This window comes from Ambystoma mexicanum, chromosome 5p, assembly GCF_040938575.1.
Source record: "Ambystoma mexicanum isolate Mex_15411 chromosome 5p, UKY_AmexF1_1, whole genome shotgun sequence".
Lineage (NCBI taxonomy): Eukaryota > Metazoa > Chordata > Amphibia > Caudata > Ambystomatidae > Ambystoma > Ambystoma mexicanum.
The window spans coordinates 740,037,390-740,062,616 of record NC_090930.1 but is presented as its reverse complement, the minus strand read 5'-3'; the positions used below and the strand labels follow the sequence as shown (position 1 = coordinate 740,062,616).

The 25,227-nt window shown below is 44.6% G+C and overlaps 9 non-coding genes across 9 annotated transcripts; 7 read left to right on the top strand and 2 right to left on the bottom strand.

The window, feature by feature from the left end:
- Positions 1-9,013: 9,013 nt before the first annotated feature.
- On the top strand, positions 9,014-9,085 carry TRNAQ-CUG (transfer RNA glutamine (anticodon CUG)). The gene has a single exon. It is a non-coding gene; the product is annotated as a tRNA-Gln (tRNA).
- Positions 9,086-13,729: 4,644 nt separating this feature from the next.
- Positions 13,730-13,801, top strand: TRNAQ-CUG (transfer RNA glutamine (anticodon CUG)). The gene has a single exon. It is a non-coding gene; the product is annotated as a tRNA-Gln (tRNA).
- Positions 13,802-15,103: 1,302 nt separating this feature from the next.
- TRNAQ-CUG (transfer RNA glutamine (anticodon CUG)) lies at positions 15,104-15,182 on the top strand. Its single transcript has one exon. It is a non-coding gene; the product is annotated as a tRNA-Gln (tRNA).
- Positions 15,183-16,089: 907 nt separating this feature from the next.
- On the bottom strand, positions 16,090-16,161 carry TRNAQ-UUG (transfer RNA glutamine (anticodon UUG)). Its single transcript has one exon. It is a non-coding gene; the product is annotated as a tRNA-Gln (tRNA).
- A 259-nt stretch (positions 16,162-16,420) lies between these two features.
- On the top strand, positions 16,421-16,492 carry TRNAQ-CUG (transfer RNA glutamine (anticodon CUG)). Its single transcript has one exon. It is a non-coding gene; the product is annotated as a tRNA-Gln (tRNA).
- A 3,319-nt stretch (positions 16,493-19,811) lies between these two features.
- On the top strand, positions 19,812-19,883 carry TRNAQ-CUG (transfer RNA glutamine (anticodon CUG)). Its single transcript has one exon. It is a non-coding gene; the product is annotated as a tRNA-Gln (tRNA).
- A 1,302-nt stretch (positions 19,884-21,185) lies between these two features.
- TRNAQ-CUG (transfer RNA glutamine (anticodon CUG)) lies at positions 21,186-21,264 on the top strand. The gene has a single exon. It is a non-coding gene; the product is annotated as a tRNA-Gln (tRNA).
- Positions 21,265-22,171: 907 nt separating this feature from the next.
- Positions 22,172-22,243, bottom strand: TRNAQ-UUG (transfer RNA glutamine (anticodon UUG)). Its single transcript has one exon. It is a non-coding gene; the product is annotated as a tRNA-Gln (tRNA).
- Positions 22,244-22,502: 259 nt separating this feature from the next.
- TRNAQ-CUG (transfer RNA glutamine (anticodon CUG)) lies at positions 22,503-22,574 on the top strand. The gene has a single exon. It is a non-coding gene; the product is annotated as a tRNA-Gln (tRNA).
- Positions 22,575-25,227: the final 2,653 nt, after the last annotated feature.

Here is a 25,227-nt window from a genome sequence, read left to right as displayed (position 1 = left end):
TGTCGACAAATTTTTTTCGACGAAATGTCTGGCAACCCAGCTGCCGATTGTTGCTATTGACAGGAGTTCCAGGTGTATAAACTGAGGAGATCACCAGTTCAATTACCTGTGAACGCATTTTGAAGCTCATTCACAACCAGTTCATGCCCGTTCTCTCCATTTTGGCTTTCTGGCTGGCCGAGGGGCCCTTCAGTAATGTTCTTTGCTAACTATTACACCATGGGCCCCTTGCTGGTGCAACCTGACATAGTTGTAACAGAAATGAGAATCGAGATCTCATGCATCATTTTAACAAACTCATATTCCTAGCCCACGGATATTATGCAAATGTGGAACTGTTTAGTTGGTTGTTGTGCAATAGCAAACTCTTTGCTTTACAGCTCATTTGGATAGGATTCTTCCTCTGGAGGCATAAGATAAAAGAATATTGCATACATTCTCTAAAAGGCTCTTTTTTTGCTGCAATGACATTCATCATGTCACTAACAGGCCGATTCATGGAATCCCTTCCAAAAGTCTCGCACGCGGCTGGCGCACAGCGTGCCCGTGCGAATGTCTGCGCCAGCCGCGTGCGATAAAACCAATTCCCGCGCACAGCGTATTCATGGATTCTCACCTCCAAAAGCAGACGTGGCGCAGAGTATCGCAGCGACCCTGCAGCTGCGCCAGTTACACCCCCAAGAACGCCCTTGCGCAAGGAAAAGCCGTCAAAATCGCAAAACCATCGCAAAGGGCTGTGCCAACCCTGTACCAGTGCGAGAAGTAACACACGCGACCTGGGGGAGCGTGTGCGTGTATTACAGGGGTGCGCGAGAAGTTCCACACGCGATTGGCCTGGGCGCGTGTATTCCAGGGGCTCGCGGGTGGCTTCACACGCGATCAGGCCTGGGGGAGCGTGTGCGTGTATTTCAGGGGTGCGCGAGAAGTTCCACACGCGATTGGCCTGGGCACGTGTATTTCAGGGGCTCGCGGGTGGTTTCACACGCGATCGGGCCTGGGCGAGCGTGTGCGTGTATTTCAGGGGTGCGCGAGAAGTTCCACACGCGATTGGCCTGTGCGCGTGTATTACAGGGGCTCGCGGGTGGTTTCACACGCGATCGGGCCTGGGGGAGCGTGTGCGTGTAATTCAGGGGTGCGCGAGAAGTTCCACACGTGATTGGCCTGGGCGCGTGTATTTCAGGGGTGCGCGAGAAGTCCCACACGCGATTGGCCTGGGCGCGTGTATATCAGAGGTGCGCGGGAAGTTTCACATGCGATTGGGCTGCGTGCGGGTATTTCAGGGGTGCACGGGAAGTTTCACACGTGATTGGGCTGCGTGCGGGTATTTCAGGGGCTCGCGGGTGGTTTCACACGCGATCGGGCCTGGGGGAGCGTGTGCGTGTATTTCAGGGGTGCGCGAGAAGTTCCACACGCGATTGGGCTGGGTGCGGGTATTCCAGGGCTGCGCGGGAAGTTTTACACGCTCGCCTACAACACATATTCATGGAAACGAACGTGGCCAATCCGGAAACACGTACGCCAGCAGGAAGTAGGCGTACGTCCACCCGCACAGCACAAAAGTGCACGCAAACAACAAACAAGCTCAGACGCCAGGATGAACATACCGCTCCTAGCAGCAGTGGCCGTGGGATACCGCAGGAGGAGGAGGAGGATAGTCCGGGCCAGAATTTTTACACCCAGAACCAGCCTTTTTGGGATGCCTGATGACCATGTGTATGGGAGGTACAGGTTTCCACCTCACATAATACTCAACCTGGTCAGTGAGTGGGAGGATGAATTCACATCAACCACCCTGTGCTCCCAAGCACTCAGCCCCCTGGAGAAGGTCCTCAATCTACTGCACTTCCTGGCCACTGGATCATTTCAGCGGACAAGTGCCATAGTGGGGGGGGGTGTCACAGGCCACGCAGTCACGCTGCCTACACCAGGTCTTGGCCATCATCACTGCACGCCCATCAGTCCGCAGGCACATATACCTGCCCAGAACACCTGCAGAAAGGCAGGCTGTTGCCCAGGACTTCTACAGGGTGGCACAATTCCCCAAAGTGCTAGGTGCCATTGATTGCACCCATGTGGCTCTACGTCCCCCCAGGGCAACTGAGCACATCTATAGAAACCGCAAGCACTGGCATTCCATCAACGCCCAGGTAGTATGTGATGCCAAGGGAATCATCACCTCAGTATACGCCAACTATCCAGGCTCCACCCACGACAGTTTCATCTACAGAATGTCTACCCTAAACCGGGACATAGAAGCTGGGCGGCATGGCGATACATGGCTGCTTGGTGAGTATACATGCCACTGCGCATGCATGCATGTCAGATACTGAGTAATGTCACAACCCCACTGATGATACCCATCACCACCTCCCCAGGGGACAGTGCCTACCCTCTCAGCACCCACATGATGACGCCAATTCGGAACCCCACCACACCGCCCCAGGTAAGATACAACACAGCCCATATTGCAACCCGGGGCATTGTGGAGCGCACATTCGGAGTGCTCAAGTCAGGCTTCCGCTCCCTTGACCGTTCTGGCGGGCAGCTGTTATACGCTCCCCCAGTAGTGTGCAGGATCATAGTGGCAGCATGTGTCCTGCACAACGTTGCAACACGCCGGGGCCTGGCCGTGGACATGGTGGTGCCCCCACATCCCCAACCACATGCATGCCCACTGCGCATGGGAGGGGAAAGGGCACGGGGTGAGGCAGCCCGTACACAGCTCTTGGCTAATTACTTCACATAAAATCACACCCCTGTGGAGTGCACACAGCCCTGGCACATACCAGCTGACAATCAATGATGATTGTTACTGACAATTATGATGTGTCAATGGACAGTCAAGCATACCAGCCTGAGATTGTACATCTGGAAGTGTTCCATTGTGTGCTTCCCAAACTACACAAACAGCACCAATGCAGTGTTCAAAAGACACACTTCTATGCTGCTGAAATCATTACCCCCTTGCAAGACACAACATGACAACAGTGCCATGTCACCCAACCCCTCCCCAGCACCGCCACCCAACACACCATGGCATGACATGCCATGTCAGAGCAAACAAAGTCATCCCCCAAACATGACACGTGTCACAAAGTACAGTGTCCCTAATGGAAACTGGCCACACACAATATGCCCACATGAATGTAGAAACAACAACACACATGACCAAATACTTACCACAATACAATCGACATAGCATAAACATGACAGTACTAAGGCAAAGGATACGTAGTCTTACAACATGAGAATGCCAGCACATCCACCACCCCTAACTGCACAGTGTTGTTGCCACGCACATCTGGAAGTCCACTGCTCACAACATGAGCCCCATCTCCAAAGTGGACGGCCTTGTGAAGACATGAGGAATGAACCTGCAAATCAGGAGAGAGACATGGATGCACAAGCACACATCAATACACCATGCAGTGCACAATACAACAACAATATGCACTAGGAATGTATACACAGTATTGACTACAGACTGCCCACACAGCTCATGGGAGTCCAACGTCACTGTGTAATTCACTGTCACTTGGGCACACCCTTTGCAAGCCCATGGAAACGGGAAGCAGGAGGGGTGTGTGTCTCACTGACCCAAGCATCTAACCCAAACTCAGGACAAGCCTGCATGTGCCCAGCCGGAATACAGTGGATGCCCACGGGAGCCACACAAGGCAACACACTGCAACAAAAAATCAAAAATCAAAAATCAAAAATCAAAAATGGCCATGTGTGGGCCATGGGGGTGGGGGAGGCCACTCAGGAGGTCCGAGGACAGGGTGCCCACCAACAGTCACCTGCGTGAATGTTGTGAAAAAAACCCACCTCCATGGGCTCATGGCCTGCACGGCTACTAAATAGTGGGAGATTCACTGCTGGATTCGCTCTCCTCAACCTCTGCTGCTGCTGCCACAGGAGGTGGTGGTGCCATGGGAGGCAGCCCACGCAATGCCCTAGTTTGGTCCTCCATGGCAGCAAGCATGCAGGCCTGGAAGGCCTCGTTCTGGAGGGATATGGTGCGGAGATCCCCATGAAACACCCGACGTGTTGCCCGGACCTCCGCCCGAGTTGCCTGCATCTCTGCTGAGAGCGTACGGGTGACGCGCTCAAGCAGCTGTTCCGTCCTGGTGACAGTGGAAGCCTCAAGGTCCACAAGAGTCTGCCTGAGGTGCTGTACATCTCCCCTCAGGGCTTCCCTCTGTCCCTGGGCATCTATGGAAATTGATTCCCTCAGATTGTCCAGGGCCGCCTGTCTGTCCCTGTTGGACGCCAACATGTCCTCCCTGACTGATTGGCAAATGGAGTCTGTTGCCTGCTGTAGTAGCTCCATCTGCCTTTCTGGGGGGACAATGGAAGTGGCCACCCTCTCCATGGCCTGAGCAATAATTTCGGATGATGCTGCCTGTTGGTTGGCCATACCGTAAATGGATTGCTCCCATGCTGTATTGTCTGGTGGCGGACGGCCACCGCGTTGGCGGGCACCACACCTGTCTGGGGCAAGGCGAACTGCGCGTTGCTGTGTCGGCACTGCCTGAGGCTGCAGGACTGCATTTCCCCTCTGAACTGCTGGCCCAGGAACAGGATCAGATGTTGCGGAGTGTGGCCCTGCATCCGTAACCACCACAGACGCACCTACCAACACTGACATCCCCATAGTGGGCTCTACCCCTGGTGCAGGTGGGTCGGACAGAACAGTATCCCTTCCATGAACACATACCTGCGAATCCACATAGGCCTCATCCGAATCAACACCTGAAAAGAGTTCTGGGGAGGTGCAGCCAGGGACACCCCGGGACAGTATGGCCTGCAGCAAGAAAGGGTTCTCCCCCACCACCAAACCACGTCCCCCACTGGTGCCTGGTCGTGCTACAGATCCCTCCTGGCCCTGCACCATCTCCTCTCCCTCAACAGCATCAGGTGCGTCATCCTCTGCAAAAACAAGAAAGACAAAAAATGGAAACAGGCATTAGCACCATGGCACGCTATTAGGCCAGACAAGCCACAGTACCAGTACTTGATTTACACATGTCCCACATGACTATGACCCTCCCATGCATGCACTGTCCATGAGTTGGAAGGGGAGGAAAATGTCTGACACTGATGACAAGAAGATGGGAGAGCAACACATCAGCTGCATGCTGGCTAGCAGTGCCATCACACATTGGCCTGTGAGTGGCATGTCCAATACACATACATGACACATGCCATCACACAGATGGCATGTACCATGGGCATGACATATATGTGACAATGGGGCAGAGTGATGCGCAGTAGAACCAGGTGAATTCCTACAATCGGCCTGAATGAACACAGCTTAATACGGAACAATGTGGTAGCAAGATGCCACTTCAAGGGCAACTGGCGCAATGTAGTGCAAAACGCCTACTGTGGCCAGAAGGGACACTGTAATACCCAAATCCCGGGGCGCAGAATGCATTGGATGACGCACATGGGTGGGACAAAACACTCAGGCACACACACCCTGACCTGGCACTCAACCAAATCCCCTCCCACAAACTACATACACATGGATCACACACACATGCATGTGCACTCACCGGACAATGCCTCGTAATCTGGCAGTCCTCCCACACCTTGGATCTGCTCCTCTGTGACGTAGGTCCCAGCAACATGCTCATGTAGAGTGAGTTCTCTGTCCTCTTGTGGAGACCCACCTCCAGTCACCAGAGTTGCGGCATTACTTGAGGCCAGCTTTTTCTGTGCCCTACGCTTATGGTCGTTCCAGCGCTTGTAGCACTCAACAGCTGTGCGCCTCATAAACCCAAGGGTAATTATGCTGTCCGCGATGGACTGCCAGTGTGCCTGACGTCGAGCTGGTGTAATCCTACACCCTGAAGTGACCAACATTTCGGCGTCATGTTCGGACACATACTGCACAAGTGCATCCAGTTCGGCATCATTGAAGCTAGGCTTCCTTGGCGTGCCGGACCGTGTAGCCGTGTCGGGGTCATCAGCCTGTACTGGACGAGCACTCTTCCTCTTTCTTTTTGTGGGTGGTGGGGATCCGGAGTGCCCTACGCCGCTCTGGACACTAGAGGCAGGAGCACCGGTGGACTGTGTAGTAATAGTGTTCGATGGCACACTGACCACATGACTATCTGCAGGCATTAGCTGAAGTGTGATTATGGCAGGGGGAACCTCAGTCTGATGTACCGGGACCAACACTGTCCTTGCTGGGGGAGTCAGAGCTGGGGTGGACGGAGCTGCAGCTGCCCCTGCAGCCTACCCACCCCACCTACTCGGGGCAGCAGATGACATGGCTGCCCCTGTACCACGTGGCCTGGTGACACTGGCTTGCGCCGCCACCCGTGGCCTAGACTTGGCGACCTGGAAGTCAGCCTCGGAGTCACCCTGTGCTAGGTCAGGTGCCACAACGGGCCGGTCCAACAAGGGCTGAGCAGGGATGGTGTCAGCCACGTTTCCCTCAACCATGGGGGGGGATGTGTGTCCCTGACTGGTCCTCCACACGTGGGGGGCTTGGGGGAGTCTGCAAATTCTGGCCACGTCCCCTACCGCGCCCACCACGCCCACCTCTTGAAGCTCGGCCACCTTTGCCACCCTTAGCACTTGCTCACCTCCCAGCCATGGCACTGATGGAGTTGTGCGTATGGGAGTTGCAGTGGACAATTGTCCTGGGCAATTGGGGGTCAAAGAGGTAGGGTACTAGATGGAATTCGTACCCAAGTGCTCTAGCAAGGCTGTATGTAACCCCTGGGGAAAGATGACGGGTCACGCAACGCACAGGCACCCCTAAAACAGAAAATGATGTGCACGCGACCCCTCGTAGACCACGTGCGTGGGAAAAGGAACCTGCACTATGCTGTGGCACCCAGGAACACAAAAATGAACGTATGCGTGTAACACGCAGCCTACAATGACCTCTGAAGGGGTACGCTACACACGGGGCTAGCACAGTTGGTAAATACGTGCGCGACTCACCGTCTGCTTGGGAAAAGAGCGTGAAGTGTGCGCGTTGGCAACACCCCCGCCAAAAGAAGAATTGTACACTGTCTGAGGAGACAGGACAAAAGGAGAAGTCAACACTGTTTGAGGAAACAGGTCGAAAAGAAAATCAGAAAAATACTGACAGAGGTAACAGGGATTACGAACTGGAAACGCTGTGAAGTAAATCGCGCGTGAACCGACAAGAAGTACAGATTTCACCCACTCGCTCTCCACGGAAAGCACGTACAAGGAAATGACGTACTACACGCACCTTTTAAACCGCACCACACGTCCAACGTCACTTCCGCCTATATGCACTGAGGCACTATCCTCCAATCACGCAGGCTGACACTCGGACGTGCAGTTTTTGGTCTTGTAACATTCCCCTGGGTACAGGGACACGCCCGCGCGTGTCACGTCACAGACGCGCCTGCGCTGTCAGGGCCTTTGGTCCAATGGAATTGCGTACACAGGCCAATCGCGTGTGGAACTTCCCGCGCACCCCTGAAATACACGCGCCCAGGACAATCGCGTGTGAGAACACCCGCGAGCCCCTGAAATACACGCATCCAGGCCAATCGCGTGTGGAACTTCACGCGCACCCCTGAATTACACGCACACGCTCCCCCAGGCCCGATCGCGTGTGGAACCACCCACGAGCCCATGATATACACGCGCCCAGGCCAATCGCGTGTGAGAAACTTCTCGCGCACCCCTGAAATACACGCGCCCAGGCCAATCGCGTGTGGAACTTCACGCGCACCCCTGAAATATACGTGCCCAGGCCAATCGCGTGTGAGAAGCTTCTCGCGCACCCCTGTAATACCCGCACGCAGCCCAATCACGTGTGGAACTTCACGCGCACCCCTGAATTACACGCACATGCTCCCCCAGGCCCGATCGCGTGTGAAACCACCCGCGAGCCCCTGAAATACACGCGCCCAGGCCAATCGCGTGTGAGAAACTTCTCGCGCACCCCTGAAATACACGCGCCCAGGCCAATCGCATGTGGAATTTCACGCGCACCCCTGAAATACACGCACACGCTCCCCCAGGCCCGATCGCATGTGAAACTTCTCGCGCACCCCTGAAATACACGCGCCCAGGACAATCGCGTGTGAAAACACCCGCGAGCCCCTGAAATACACGCACACGGTCCCCCAGGCCCGATCGCGTGTGAAACTACTCGCGCACCCCTGAAATACACGCGCCCAGGACAATCGCGTGTGAAAACACCTGCGAGCCCCTGAAATACACGCGCCCAGGCCAATCGCGTGTGGAACTTCTCGCGCACCCCTGAATTACACGCACACGCTCCCCCAGGCCCGATCGCTTGTGAAACCACCCGCGAGCCCCTGAAATACACGCGGCCAGGCCAATCGCGTGTGATAAACTTCTCGCGCACCACTGAAATACACGCGCCCAGGCCAATCGCGTGTGGAACTTCACGCGCACCCCTGAAATACACGCACACGCTCCCCCAGGCCCGATCGCGTGTGGGTCTTCTCGCGCGTGTAGGACTTTGGCGCACATTTTTTTCCTGCGCAGGGACTCTACCGCCTGCTTTCGTGTGGCGGACATGTATGGGCCTGTGCGCTTCTTTGGCCGTGCGCTGTTTTTCCCTATTCGATTCCATGAATACGTGTTGTAGGCGAGCATGTGGGCGTTCTGCGCACTTGCCTCCTGTACTTCCCCCGTGACGCCCACATTTTCACGAGTTGTTCCCCATTCTGCATGTGACGCCCGGTGTTACGCCTACTTTTGTTCTGTGCGCCGCGCTATGTGCGAATTCGCTGTGGCCTTATCGCACAGCATTCGATGACCTGTGCGCCAGTGTGCGCCAGCGTGCGCCGCGCACTTTCTCAGCGCACATCCCACATTTCGCACGTGCACGGGCTTCCATGAATTGATGTGCAATGTTTTCTGTGCGATAATCGCACTTGCACTGCGATTTTCGCTGTTTCTCTGCGAATCGCACGTTTTCGCACACGTGCGCCGTTTTTTTGGCGCACGTTGAGTCCATGAATCGGCCTGTATGTATGTAGGTTCCATGGTGTAATTGTTAGCACTCTGGACTCTGAATCCAGCGATTCGAGTTCAAATCTCGGTGGGACCTTGGGAATTACTGTGTTTTTTTCCTCTCAGTGTCTTGTTTTAATAGCAATGACGCTGCTGTGTCGCCCACTTTCATAGCATTATTCCCTGGGTGCATTTGAAAAAAGAAAGATTTTCCATGGATGACGCTCTTTAGCCACAATGAAACCCACCACTTTCTGTGGTGTGAAAGACCCATGGTGTAATTGTAGCACCCTGGAGGTTGAATCCAATCATTTGCATTCAAATCTCTGTAAGAGCTTACCATCAGTCGAACCTTTCCCTTATCGTTTATTGTGGATGTCTTCTTTGAAGAAAGGTATGATCCAACTAAAGTAAGTACATTCACGAATGGGCCCTTGGTCGGTACAAACAGTATTTATACAACTCAGGCCTTTTGTGAATTAAGAAAAGTGTGTTCTTCGTTCTATTTTTCATCTCAAACTGATACCTTCATTTTACAAACATGTAAAGACTGTTAAGACGCTTGATTAATATCATTGATTCTGAATGTGGTCGCTTTTCATGGGATTAACCCTTTAACAATTTTGAAAGAGAATGGCGATACAATAGAGCTGCTTTTCCCAAAATGGTATTATTAATGTTGTTGCTGAATCTTCAAGTAAAAAGAGAATCCATTGGGTCACAGATTGAGCATGTTTCTTAACATTGAGTTAAGTTTGAAAATTTCAAATCTTTTATGTATGTTTCCGATGCAGATCTGCCCATCGACTCAGAATGACCTCACTGTTCATACATTTAAAAAAAATGCATAAAGGTTAAGGTGGTAGGCACAAAAGTGGATTTTTATGAAAAGTTATGCCAGAGAGTGAGAGCGAAAATGAATACCCTACACCACTAACCTTATGAATATTACTATCTTTGCCCTATAATTTAAGCCGAAAAGGAGACAAAGTGTGTTAGAGCAAGAGAGAGGTTCCACCGAGACTTGACCTCGGATGGCTGGATTCAAAGTCCAAAGTGCTAACCATTACACCATGGAACCCTTGTTGGGCAGAGCTTCATAAGGGCAATGAGAATATAGGGCACAGTCAAGATTTTTACTGACCTATAGTAACCGTTTACTGATATTATATCGAAGCAGCACTGTTGCTGTTGGATGCTGTGCAATCGCAAAGTATTGGCTTCATGCCTCATTTGGATCAAATTCTTCCTCTGGAGTCTAATGATATAGGAATATTACATATTTTCTCTGATGTGCTCTGTTTTGCCAGAATGAAGTGCATCATGCTACTGATTATGTAGGTTCCATGGTGTAATGGTTAGCACTCTGGACTCTGCATCCAGTGATCCGAGTTCAAATCTGGGACCTTGGGGCTGCTTCTTTTTTAGAGTTGCCTTTCATTTGCAGATAGATATAACAGCAATAGCTTTGCTTTACAGCCCACTTTGATGGCAGTCTTCTTTGACCAAAGAATATTAATAGTTTCTGGGGATGACTCTCTTTTGTCACAAAGAAACTGCCCACTCTCATATCTCCAAAGCTCCAAGGTATAATGGCTATTAAACTGGCTTTTGATCTCAGCGATTTGCATTCAAAGCCCAGGAGGCCCCTAAAATCAGTTGAATTGTTTCCTGATAATTTAGAGTTTATTTCTTCTTTCCAGAAAGGTGTGATCCAAATAAAGTAAGTACATTTAAACAAGGGCACTTGATCAGTAAATGCACTACTTTCTAGAACTCATAACTCTTGTAAGTTATAAAAAGTTTGCTCTCCATACAGTTTGTCAGCTCAAAGAATTACATTTTTTACACATTTAATAAGACCATCAAATTGCTTGAAACATAGGAATGATTGTGAAAGTGAATATGGTTCACCAAAATAATTGTATAACATTTTTTAATGTTAATAAAATAGGGCTTTTTCCAATCTTTTCACATCAATGTTGTTTCTGCATGTTCCAGTGAGCAGAGAATCTACTGCACATAGTGTGTACATTTTTCTTTTCATAGAGTTAAGGTTGGACATTATTCATCTGTGGAAAATGTTTCTGAGAGATATCTGGGTGCCCACTCTGATTGACCTTAGGGATTGTACATTAACGATATGTAGTTGCATCACTGTATTGGTATCAGGCACCAAAGTGCATTTAAATGTAATGTCGTGCAGAGAGAGAGAGAGTGTGAAAACGGCTACCTGAGTCGACTGAACTTCTGAATATTAACTCTGTTGAATTGTAATTTGAGAAATTAGAAAATGGAGTGTAAGAGCAAGATAATGGTTCCACTGAACTCGGATCGTTGGATTCAAAGTCCAAAGTGCTAACCATTACACCATGGAACCCTTGCGAGATGCACCTGAGAGCGATGAATCAGAAATGGCAATATAGAGCACATTTACAATTTTTACAGATTCATAGTCCCAATTGACTGATATCATACAAACACAGCGATGTTGTAGATTGACGTTGTGCTATAGCAATCTCTGTGCTTTATAGATCATGTAGATCAAATTCTTCCTCTTGAGGCATATGATTAAGAAATATTAAATATTGTTTCTGACTGCCTCTGTTTTGGCATAATGAAGTTCAGCATTTGCGTAAGTATTTAGGTTCCATGGTCTAATGGTTAGTAGGCTGGACTCTGAATTTAGTAATCCGACATGTTATAGCTATATTTTGTTTTCCTTTGGGTGTATTGTCATTTTATGCACATAGATTTCCTAGCAGTGGCTGTGATGAATAGTTCAATTTGATAGCAGCTTCCTTTTGAGAATTTGAAAAAAAAAGAATTAAATAGTCTCTCTGGATGACTCTGCTTTGATTTCTATGTGCACATTCCTTTTGCATTTCAGAGGGATTGACCAACATACACAACAGTGCTTGGAAGACCTCTTCCTCCCTCATGGCATGTAAAGCTAACCTCTCTCCTACCTTGTGTTTTTTTACTTTTTAACTTCCCCTTCCGAGTCATGATCATGTAACTGAATTTACATTTTTAGATTTTAACTGAAGTAGTTGCTTGTTTTTCATTTTTATTTTTTGTGTACGCATACATCCCTTTTTGTGGGGAGGGGGGAGTGATGTCTGTTTACTTATATTAGCTAATATAGGTCATTTTATGTCCGCTTACAATATGTGTCAGGATTTTTTATGTCGTTTCCAATCAATGTCTAATATCAAGTGGTTTGCAGCAGTCATACAAAGGCACGTAACACCCCCAAAAGACCTACATAAGTTAGAAATACTCCGGAAGAGTACTCAGTTTATGAAAAGGCGGTGAATCCCAAATAGAACTGTAAATGTAAGCTAGCAAGCAGACCGTGAACCCCTGTTTGGAACTATGACCTGTGTGTTGCCCTCTATTAACAGAACAATGTAACTGCAGCCCATGTCACATAAAATAGAAAGTAGAGATTATGCAAATTAACTGCCAGAAGAGCCTGGTGTCACCCCAAAAGGTGTCATGCTTTTCACACCAAGAAACATCCACACATAGATCCCTGCGAACCTCAAAAACGTACAGGAAACCCTGTCCAGCGCTTTGCTCCCAGAGGAGATAAGGTTGAAAAACCACCCTATGTTAAAAGTGTCCATAATTCATGCCAGCTGCCCTGTCTACAGAACCTGGCTGTTCGTGGCCATTCGGGGCCTAGGGGTATGAGTGGAAGGGTTTAACCTGCCTGGGTTCTTGGGCATGGTTTCATCATGCCTCAGTTTACAATGGCACTCTGCCGCTTTGTCAGGCTTTAAAGAAGCCTGACTCCTGCAGAGCAAAAGATCTGATTATTTCCTTACATGTTTTGTACGTAAGAATGCGGATGGTGCTCTGAGCCTCCTATGGTGGTTATTAAGCATGGTATACATACCATAGCATGTAACTGTGCCTACAAATGGAACATTTTGTTCATTTATTAGGGAGTTGTGAAAATGACAAAATCAAATTGCCATTACTGACACAGACCAGCTGCCGCTGTCCGGACATTTCGTCGAAAGACATTTGGTCGGCGTAATTTGGTCGAAAGCCAAATGGTCGATTTTTTTATTTATTTATATATATATATTTTAGGTTGTAGTTTAGGGAAAAAAGGGTTTTTTAGAAAAAAAGGGGGTTCCCAACCCAACCCCCCCCCCAAAAAAAAAAAAGTGAAAATAAAAAACAAAAACAATTCGACCATTTGGTTTTCGACCAAATGGTTTCGACCAAATGTCCTGTCGACAAATTTTTTTCGACGAAATGTCTGGCAACCCAGCTGCCGACTGTTGCTATTGACAGGAGTTCCAGGTGAATAAACTGAGGAGATCACCAGTTCAATTACCTGTGAACGCATTTTGAAGCTCATTCACAACCAGTTCATGCCCGTTCTCTCCATTTTGGCTTTCTGGCTGGCCGAGGGGCGCTTCAGTAATGTTCTTTGCTAACCATTACACCATGGGCCCCTTGCTGGTGCAACCTGACAGAGTTGTAACAGAAATGAGAATCGAGATCTCATGCATCATTTTAACAAACTCATATTCCTAGCCCACGGATATTGTGCAAATGTGGAACTGTTTAGTTGGTTGTTGCGCAATAGCAAACTCTTTGCTTTACAGCTCATTTGGATAGGATTCTTCCTCTGGAGGCATAAGATAAAAGAATATTGCATACATTCTCTAAAAGGCTCTTTTCTTGCTGCAATGACGTTCATCATGTCACTAAGTATGTAGGTTCCATGGTGTAATGGTTAGCACTCTGGACTCTGAATCCAGCGATCCGAGTTCAAATCGCGGTGGGACCTTGGGAATTACTGTGTTTGTTTTCCTCTCAGTGTCTTGATTTAATAGCAATGACGCTGCTGTGTCGCCCACTTTCATAGCATTATTCCCTGGGTGCATTTGAAAAAAGAAAGATTTTCCATGGATGACGCTCTTTAGCCACAATGAAACCCACCACTTTCTGTGGTGTGAAAGACCCATGGTGTAATGGTAGCACCCTGGAGGTTGAATCCAATAATTTGCATTCAAATCTCTGTAAGAGCTTACCATCAGTCGAACCTTTCCCTTATCGTTTATTGTGGATGTCTTCTTTGAAGAAAGGTATGATCCAACTAAAGTAAGTACATTCACGAATGGGCCCTTGGTCGGTACAAACAGTATTTATACACCTCAGGCCTTTTGTGAATTAAGAAAAGTGTGTTCTTCGTTCTATTTTTCATCTCAAACTGATACCTTCATTTTACAAACATGTAAAGACTGTTAAGACGCTTGATTAATATCATTGATTCTGAATGTGGTCGCTTTTCATAGGATTAACCCTTTAACAATTTTGAAAGAGAATGGCGATACAATAGAGCTGCTTTTCCCAAAATGGTATTATTAATGTTGTTGCTGCATCTTCAAGTAAAAAGAGAATCCATTGGGTCACAGATTGAGCATGTTTCTTACCATTGAGTTAAGTTTGAAAATTTCAAATCTTTTATGTATGTTTCCGATGCAGATCTGCCCATCGACTCAGAATGACCTCACTGTTCATACATTTAATAAAAATGCATAAAGGTTAAGGTGCTAGGCACAAAAGTGGATTTTTATGAAAAGTTATGCCAGAGAGTGAGGGATCGAAAATGAATACCCTACACCACTAACCTTATGAATATTACTATCTTTGGCCTATAATTTAAGACAAAAAGGAGACAAAGTGTGTTAGAGCAAGAGAGAGGTGGATCGCTGGATTCAAAGTCCAAAGTGCTAACCATTACACCATGGAACCCTTGTTGGGCAGAGCTTCATAAGGGCAATGAGAATAAAGGGCACAGTCAAGATTTTTACTGACCTATAGTAACCGTTTACTGATATTATATCAAAATAGCACTGTTGCTGTTGGATGCTGTGCAATCGCAAAGTATTGGCTTCATGCCTCATTTGGATCAAATTCTTCCTCTGGAGTCTAAAGATATAGGAATATTACATATTTTCTCTGATGTGCTCTGTTTTGCCAGAATGAAGTGCATCATGCTACTGAATATGTAGGTTCCATGGTGTAATGGTTAGCACTCTGGACTCTGTTTTGCCAGAATGAAGTGCATCATGCTACTGAATATGTAGGTTCCATGGTGTAATGGTTAGCGCTCTGGACTCTGAATCCAGCGATCTGAGATCTGAGTTCAAATCTCGGTGGGACCTTGGGGCTGATTTTCTTTTAGAGTTGCCTTTCATTTGCAGATAGATATAACAGCAATAGCTTTGCTTTACAGCCCACTTTGATGGCAGTCTTCTTTGACCAAAGAATATTAATAGTTTCTGGGGATGACTCTCTTTTGCCACAAAGAAACTGCCCACTCTCATATCTCCAAAGCTCCAAGGTATAATGACTATTAAACTGGCTTTTGATCTCAGCGATTTGCATTCAAAGCCCAGGAGGCCCCTAAAATTAGTTGAATTGTTTCCTGATAATTTAGAGTTTATTTCTTCTTTCATGAAAGGTGTGATCCAAATAAAGTAAGTACATTTAAACAAGGGCACTTGATCAGTAAATGCACTACTTTCTAGAACTCATAACTCTTGTAAGTTATAAAATGTTTGCTCTCCATACAGTTTGTCAGCTCAAAGAATTACATTTTTTACACATTTAATAAGACCATCAAATTGCTTGAAACATAGGAATGATTGTGAAAGTGAATATGGTTCACCAAAATAATTGTATAACATTTTTTAATGTTAATAAAATAGGGCTTTTTCCAATCTTTTCACATCAATGTTGTTTCTGCATGTTCCAGTGAGCAGAGAATCTACTGCACATAGTGTGTACATTTTTCTTTTCATAGAGTTAAGGTTGGACATTATTCATCTGTGGAAAATGTTTCTGAGAGATATCTGGGTGCCCACTCTGATTGACCTTAGGGATTGTACATTAACGATATGTAGTTGCATCACTGTATTGGTATCAGGCACCAAAGTGCATTTAAATGTAATGTCGTGCAGAGAGAGAAAGAGTGTGAAAACGGCTACCTGAGTCGACTGAACTTCTGAAAATTAACTCTGTTGAATTGTAATTTGAGAAATTAGAAAATGGAGTGTAAGAGCAAGATAACGTTTCCACCGAGACTTGAACTCGGATCGTTGGATTCAAAGCCCAAAGTGCTAACCATTACACCATGGAACCCTTGTTGGGCAGAGCTTCATAAGGGCAATGAGAATATAGGGCACAGTCAAGATTTTTACTGACCTATAGTAACCGTTTACTGATATTATATTAAAGCAGCACTGTTGCTGTTGGATGCTGTGCAATCGCAAAGTATTGGCTTCATGCCTCATTTGGATCAAATTCTTCCTCTGGAGTCTAATGATATAGGAATATTACATATTTTCTCTGATGTGCTCTGTTTTGCCAGAATGAAGTGCATCATGCTGCTAAATATGTAGGTTCCATGGTGTAATGGTTAGCACTCTGGACTCTGAATTCAGCGATCCGAGTTCAAATCTCGGTGGGACCTTGGGGCTGCTTCTCTTTTAGAGTTGCCTTTCATTTGCAGATAGATATAACAGCAATAGCTTTGCTTTACAGCCCACTTTGATGGCAGTCTTCTTTGACCAAAGAATATTAATAGTTTCTGGGGATGACTCTCTTTTGCCACAAAGAAACTGCCCAGCCTCATATCTCCAAAGCTCCAAGGTATAATGGCTATTAAACTGGCTTTTGATCTCAGCGATTTGCATTCAAAGCCCAGGAGGCCCCTAAAATCAGTTGAATTGTTTCCTGATAATTTAGAGTTTATTTCTTCTTTCGAGAAAGGTGTGATCCAAAGAAATAAGTACATTTAAACAAGGGCACTTGATCAGTAAATGCACTACTTTCTAGAACTCATAACTCTTGTAAGTTATAAAAAGTTTGCTCTCCATACAGTTTGTCAGCTCAAAGAATTACATTTTTTACACATTTAATAAGACCATCAAATTGCTTGAAACATAGGAATGATTGTGAAAGTGAATATGATTCACCAAAATAATTGTATAACATTTTTTAATGTTAATAAAATAGGGCTTTTTCCAATCTTTTCACATCAATGTTGTTTCTGCATGTTCCAGTGAGCAGAGAATCTACTGCACATAGTGTGTACATTTTTCTTTTCATAGAGTTAAGGTTGGACATTATTCATCTGTGGAAAATGTTTCTGAGAGATATCTGGGTGCCCACTCTGATTGACCTTAGGGATTGTACATTAACGATATGTAGTTGCATCACTGTATTGGTATCAGGCACCAAAATGCATTTAAATGTAATGTCGTGCAGAGAGAGAGAGAGTGTGAAAACGGCTACCTGAGTCGACTGAACTTCTGAATATTAACTCTGTTGAATTGTAATTTGAGAAATTAGAAAATGGAGTGTAAGAGCAAGATAATGGTTGATCGTTGGATTCAAAGTCCAAAGTGCTAACCATTAGACCATGGAACCCATGCGAGATGCACCTGAGAGCGTTGAATCAGATATGGCAATATAGAGCACATTTACAATTTTTACAGATTCATAGTCCCAATTGACTGATATCATACAAACACAGCGATGTTGTCGATTGACGTTGTGCTATAGCAATCTCTGTGCTTTATAGATCATGGAGTTCAAATTCTTCCTCTTGAGGCATATAATTAAGCAATATTAAATATTGTTTCTGACTGTCTCTGTTTTGGCATAATGAAGTTCAGCATTTGCGTAAGTATTTAGGTTCCATGGTTTAATGGTTAGTAGGCTGGACTCTGAATTTAGTAATCCGACATGTTATAGCTATATTTTGTTTTCCTTTGGGTGTATTGTCATTTTATGCACATAGATTTCCTAGCAGTGGCTGTGATGAATAGTTCAATTTGATAGCAGCTTCCTTTTGAGAATTTGAAAAAAAAAGAATTAAATAGTCTCTCTGAATGACTCTGCTTTGATTTCTATGTGCACATTCCTTTTGCGTTTCAGAGGGATTGACCAACATACACAACAGTGCTTGGAAGACCTCTTCCTCCCTCATGGCATGTAAAGCTAACCTCTCTCCTACCTTGTGTTTTTTTACTTTTTAACTTCCCCTTCCGAGTCATGATCATGTAACTGAATTTACATTTTTAGATTTTAACTGCAGTAGTTGCTTGTTTTTCATTTTTATTTTTTGTGTACGCATACATCCCTTTTTGTGGGGAGGGGGGAGTGATGTCTGTTTACTTATATTAGCTAATATAGGTCATTTTATGTCCGCTTACAATATGTGTCAGGATTTTTTATGTCGTTTCCAATCAATGTCTAATATCAAGTGGTTTGCAGCAGTCATACAAAGGCACGTAACACCCCCAAAAGACCTACATAAGTTAGAAATACTCCGGAAGAGTACTCAGTTTATGAAAAGGCGGTGAATCCCAAATAGAACTGTAAATGTAAGCTAGCAAGCAGACCGTGAACCCCTGTTTGGAACTATGACCTGTGTGTTGCCCTCTATTAACAGAACAATGTAACTGCAGCCCATGTCACATAAAATAGAAAGTAGAGATTATGCAAATTAACTGCCAGAAGAGCCTGGTGTCACCCCAAAAGGTGTCATGCTTTTCACACCAAGAAACATCCACACATAGATCCCTGCGAACCTCAAAAACGTACAGGAAACCCTGTCCAGCGCTTTGCTCCCAGAGGAGATAAGGTTGAAAAACCACCCTATGTTAAAAGTGTCCATAATCCATGCCAGCTGCCCTGTCTACAGAACCTGGCTGTTCGTGGCCATTCGGGGCCTAGGGGTATGAGTGGAAGGGTTTAACCTGCCTGGGTTCTTGGGCATGGTTTCATCATGCCTCAGTTTACAATGGCACTCTGCCGCTTTGTCAGGCTTTAAAGAAGCCTGACTCCTGCAGAGCAAAAGATCTGATTATTTCCTTACATGTTTTGTACGTAAGAATGCGGATGGTGCTCTGAGCCTCCTATGGTGGTTATTAAGCATGGTATACATACCATAGCATGTAACTGTGCCTACAAATGGAACATTTTGTTCATTTATTAGGGAGTTGTGAAAATGACAAAATCAAATTGCCATTACTGACACAGACCAGCTGCCGCTGTCCGGACATTTCGTCGAAAGACATTTGGTCGGCGTAATTTGGTCGAAAGCCAAATGGTCGATTTTTTTATTTATTTATATATATATTTTTTAGGTTGTAGTTTAGGGAAAAAAGGGTTTTTTAGAAAAAAAGGGGGTTCCCAACCCAACCCCCCCCCAAAAAAAAAAAAGTGAAAATAAAAAACAAAAACAATTCGACCATTTGGTTTTCGACCAAATGGTTTCGACCAAATGTCCTGTCGACAAATTTTTTTCGACGAAATGTCTGGCAACCCAGCTGCCGACTGTTGCTATTGACAGGAGTTCCAGGTGAATAAACTGAGGAGATCACCAGTTCAATTACCTGTGAACGCATTTTGAAGCTCATTCACAACCAGTTCATGCCCGTTCTCTCCATTTTGGCTTTCTGGCTGGCCGAGGGGCGCTTCAGTAATGTTCTTTGCTAACCATTACACCATGGGCCCCTTGCTGGTGCAACCTGACAGAGTTGTAACAGAAATGAGAATCGAGATCTCATGCATCATTTTAACAAACTCATATTCCTAGCCCACGGATATTGTGCAAATGTGGAACTGTTTAGTTGGTTGTTGCGCAATAGCAAACTCTTTGCTTTACAGCTCATTTGGATAGGATTCTTCCTCTGGAGGCATAAGATAAAAGAATATTGCATACATTCTCTAAAAGGCTCTTTTCTTGCTGCAATGACGTTCATCATGTCACTAAGTATGTAGGTTCCATGGTGTAATGGTTAGCACTCTGGACTCTGAATCCAGCGATCCGAGTTCAAATCGCGGTGGGACCTTGGGAATTACTGTGTTTGTTTTCCTCTCAGTGTCTTGATTTAATAGCAATGACGCTGCTGTGTCGCCCACTTTCATAGCATTATTCCCTGGGTGCATTTGAAAAAAGAAAGATTTTCCATGGATGACGCTCTTTAGCCACAATGAAACCCACCACTTTCTGTGGTGTGAAAGACCCATGGTGTAATGGTAGCACCCTGGAGGTTGAATCCAATAATTTGCATTCAAATCTCTGTAAGAGCTTACCATCAGTCGAACCTTTCCCTTATCGTTTATTGTGGATGTCTTCTTTGAAGAAAGGTATGATCCAACTAAAGTAAGTACATTCACGAATGGGCCCTTGGTCGGTACAAACAGTATTTATACACCTCAGGCCTTTTGTGAATTAAGAAAAGTGTGTTCTTCGTTCTATTTTTCATCTCAAACTGATACCTTCATTTTACAAACATGTAAAGACTGTTAAGACGCTTGATTAATATCATTGATTCTGAATGTGGTCGCTTTTCATAGGATTAACCCTTTAACAATTTTGAAAGAGAATGGCGATACAATAGAGCTGCTTTTCCCAAAATGGTATTATTAATGTTGTTGCTGCATCTTCAAGTAAAAAGAGAATCCATTGGGTCACAGATTGAGCATGTTTCTTACCATTGAGTTAAGTTTGAAAATTTCAAATCTTTTATGTATGTTTCCGATGCAGATCTGCCCATCGACTCAGAATGACCTCACTGTTCATACATTTAATAAAAATGCATAAAGGTTAAGGTGCTAGGCACAAAAGTGGATTTTTATGAAAAGTTATGCCAGAGAGTGAGGGATCGAAAATGAATACCCTACACCACTAACCTTATGAATATTACTATCTTTGGCCTATAATTTAAGACAAAAAGGAGACAAAGTGTGTTAGAGCAAGAGAGAGGTGGATCGCTGGATTCAAAGTCCAAAGTGCTAACCATTACACCATGGAACCCTTGTTGGGCAGAGCTTCATAAGGGCAATGAGAATAAAGGGCACAGTCAAGATTTTTACTGACCTATAGTAACCGTTTACTGATATTATATCAAAATAGCACTGTTGCTGTTGGATGCTGTGCAATCGCAAAGTATTGGCTTCATGCCTCATTTGGATCAAATTCTTCCTCTGGAGTCTAAAGATATAGGAATATTACATATTTTCTCTGATGTGCTCTGTTTTGCCAGAATGAAGTGCATCATGCTACTGAATATGTAGGTTCCATGGTGTAATGGTTAGCACTCTGGACTCTGTTTTGCCAGAATGAAGTGCATCATGCTACTGAATATGTAGGTTCCGTGGTGTAATGGTTAGCGCTCTGGACTCTGAATCCAGCGATCTGAGATCTGAGTTCAAATCTCGGTGGGACCTTGGGGCTGATTTTCTTTTAGAGTTGCCTTTCATTTGCAGATAGATATAACAGCAATAGCTTTGCTTTACAGCCCACTTTGATGGCAGTCTTCTTTGACCAAAGAATATTAATAGTTTCTGGGGATGACTCTCTTTTGCCACAAAGAAACTGCCCACTCTCATATCTCCAAAGCTCCAAGGTATAATGACTATTAAACTGGCTTTTGATCTCAGCGATTTGCATTCAAAGCCCAGGAGGCCCCTAAAATTAGTTGAATTGTTTCCTGATAATTTAGAGTTTATTTCTTCTTTCATGAAAGGTGTGATCCAAATAAAGTAAGTACATTTAAACAAGGGCACTTGATCAGTAAATGCACTACTTTCTAGAACTCATAACTCTTGTAAGTTATAAAATGTTTGCTCTCCATACAGTTTGTCAGCTCAAAGAATTACATTTTTTACACATTTAATAAGACCATCAAATTGCTTGAAACATAGGAATGATTGTGAAAGTGAATATGGTTCACCAAAATAATTGTATAACATTTTTTAATGTTAATAAAATAGGGCTTTTTCCAATCTTTTCACATCAATGTTGTTTCTGCATGTTCCAGTGAGCAGAGAATCTACTGCACATAGTGTGTACATTTTTCTTTTCATAGAGTTAAGGTTGGACATTATTCATCTGTGGAAAATGTTTCTGAGAGATATCTGGGTGCCCACTCTGATTGACCTTAGGGATTGTACATTAACGATATGTAGTTGCATCACTGTATTGGTATCAGGCACCAAAGTGCATTTAAATGTAATGTCGTGCAGAGAGAGAAAGAGTGTGAAAACGGCTACCTGAGTCGACTGAACTTCTGAAAATTAACTCTGTTGAATTGTAATTTGAGAAATTAGAAAATGGAGTGTAAGAGCAAGATAACGTTTCCACCGAGACTTGAACTCGGATCGTTGGATTCAAAGCCCAAAGTGCTAACCATTACACCATGGAACCCTTGTTGGGCAGAGCTTCATAAGGGCAATGAGAATATAGGGCACAGTCAAGATTTTTACTGACCTATAGTAACCGTTTACTGATATTATATTAAAGCAGCACTGTTGCTGTTGGATGCTGTGCAATCGCAAAGTATTGGCTTCATGCCTCATTTGGATCAAATTCTTCCTCTGGAGTCTAATGATATAGGAATATTACATATTTTCTCTGATGTGCTCTGTTTTGCCAGAATGAAGTGCATCATGCTACTAAATATGTAGGTTCCATGGTGTAATGGTTAGCACTCTGGACTCTGAATTCAGCGATCCGAGTTCAAATCTCGGTGGGACCTTGGGGCTGCTTCTCTTTTAGAGTTGCCTTTCATTTGCAGATAGATATAACAGCAATAGCTTTGCTTTACAGCCCACTTTGATGGCAGTCTTCTTTGACCAAAGAATATTAATAGTTTCTGGGGATGACTCTCTTTTGCCACAAAGAAACTGCCCAGCCTCATATCTCCAAAGCTCCAAGGTATAATGGCTATTAAACTGGCTTTTGATCTCAGCGATTTGCATTCAAAGCCCAGGAGGCCCCTAAAATCAGTTGAATTGTTTCCTGATAATTTAGAGTTTATTTCTTCTTTCGAGAAAGGTGTGATCCAAAGAAATAAGTACATTTAAACAAGGGCACTTGATCAGTAAATGCACTACTTTCTAGAACTCATAACTCTTGTAAGTTATAAAAAGTTTGCTCTCCATACAGTTTGTCAGCTCAAAGAATTACATTTTTTACACATTTAATAAGACCATCAAATTGCTTGAAACATAGGAATGATTGTGAAAGTGAATATGATTCACCAAAATAATTGTATAACATTTTTTAATGTTAATAAAATAGGGCTTTTTCCAATCTTTTCACATCAATGTTGTTTCTGCATGTTCCAGTGAGCAGAGAATCTACTGCACATAGTGTGTACATTTTTCTTTTCATAGAGTTAAGGTTGGACATTATTCATCTGTGGAAAATGTTTCTGAGAGATATCTGGGTGCCCACTCTGATTGACCTTAGGGATTGTACATTAACGATATGTAGTTGCATCACTGTATTGGTATCAGGCACCAAAATGCATTTAAATGTAATGTCGTGCAGAGAGAGAGAGAGTGTGAAAACGGCTACCTGAGTCGACTGAACTTCTGAATATTAACTCTGTTGAATTGTAATTTGAGAAATTAGAAAATGGAGTGTAAGAGCAAGATAATGGTTGATCGTTGGATTCAAAGTCCAAAGTGCTAACCATTAGACCATGGAACCCATGCGAGATGCACCTGAGAGCGTTGAATCAGATATGGCAATATAGAGCACATTTACAATTTTTACAGATTCATAGTCCCAATTGACTGATATCATACAAACACAGCGATGTTGTCGATTGACGTTGTGCTATAGCAATCTCTGTGCTTTATAGATCATGGAGTTCAAATTCTTCCTCTTGAGGCATATAATTAAGCAATATTAAATATTGTTTCTGACTGTCTCTGTTTTGGCATAATGAAGTTCAGCATTTGCGTAAGTATTTAGGTTCCATGGTTTAATGGTTAGTAGGCTGGACTCTGAATTTAGTAATCCGACATGTTATAGCTATATTTTGTTTTCCTTTGGGTGTATTGTCATTTTATGCACATAGATTTCCTAGCAGTGGCTGTGATGAATAGTTCAATTTGATAGCAGCTTCCTTTTGAGAATTTGAAAAAAAAAGAATTAAATAGTCTCTCTGAATGACTCTGCTTTGATTTCTATGTGCACATTCCTTTTGCGTTTCAGAGGGATTGACCAACATACACAACAGTGCTTGGAAGACCTCTTCCTCCCTCATGGCATGTAAAGCTAACCTCTCTCCTACCTTGTGTTTTTTTACTTTTTAACTTCCCCTTCCGAGTCATGATCATGTAACTGAATTTACATTTTTAGATTTTAACTGCAGTAGTTGCTTGTTTTTCATTTTTATTTTTTGTGTACGCATACATCCCTTTTTGTGGGGAGGGGGGAGTGATGTCTGTTTACTTATATTAGCTAATATAGGTCATTTTATGTCCGCTTACAATATGTGTCAGGATTTTTTATGTCGTTTCCAATCAATGTCTAATATCAAGTGGTTTGCAGCAGTCATACAAAGGCACGTAACACCCCCAAAACACCTACATAAGTTAGAAATACTCCGAAAGTGTACTCAGTTTATGAAAAGGCGGTGAATCCCAAATAGAACTGTAAATGTAAGCTAGCAAGCAGACCGTGCACCCCTGTTTGGAACTATGACCTGTGTTTTGCCCTCTATTAACAGATCAATGTAACTGCAGCCCATGTCACATAAAATAGAAAGTAGAGATTATGCAAATTAACTCCCAGAAGAGCCTGGTGTCACCCCAAAAGGTGTCATGCTTTTCACACCAAGAAACATCCACAAATAGATCCCTGCGAACCTCAAAAACGTACAGGAAACCCTGTCCAGCGCTTTGCTCCCAGAGGAGATAAGGTTGAAAAACCACCCTATGTTCAAAAGTGTCCATAATCCATGCCAGCTGCCCTGTCTATAGAACCTGGCTGTTCGTGGCCATTCGGGGCCTAGGGGCATGAGTGGAAGGGATTAACCTGCCTGGGTTCTTGGGCATGGTTTCATCATGCCTCAGTTTACAATGGCACTCTGCCACTTTGTCAGGCTTTAAAGAAGCCTGACTCCTGCAGAGCAAAAGATCTGATTATTTCCTTACATGTTTTGTACGTAAGAATGCGGATGGTGCTCTGAGCCTCCTATGGTGGTTATTAAGCATGGTATACATACCATAGCATGTAACTGTGCCTACAAATGGAACATTTTGTTCATTTATTAGGGAGTTGTGAAAATGGCAAAATCAAATTGCCATTACTGACACAGACCAGCTGCCGCTGTCCGGACATTTCGTCGAAAGACATTTGGTCGACGTAATTTGGTCGAAAGCCAAATAGTCGAT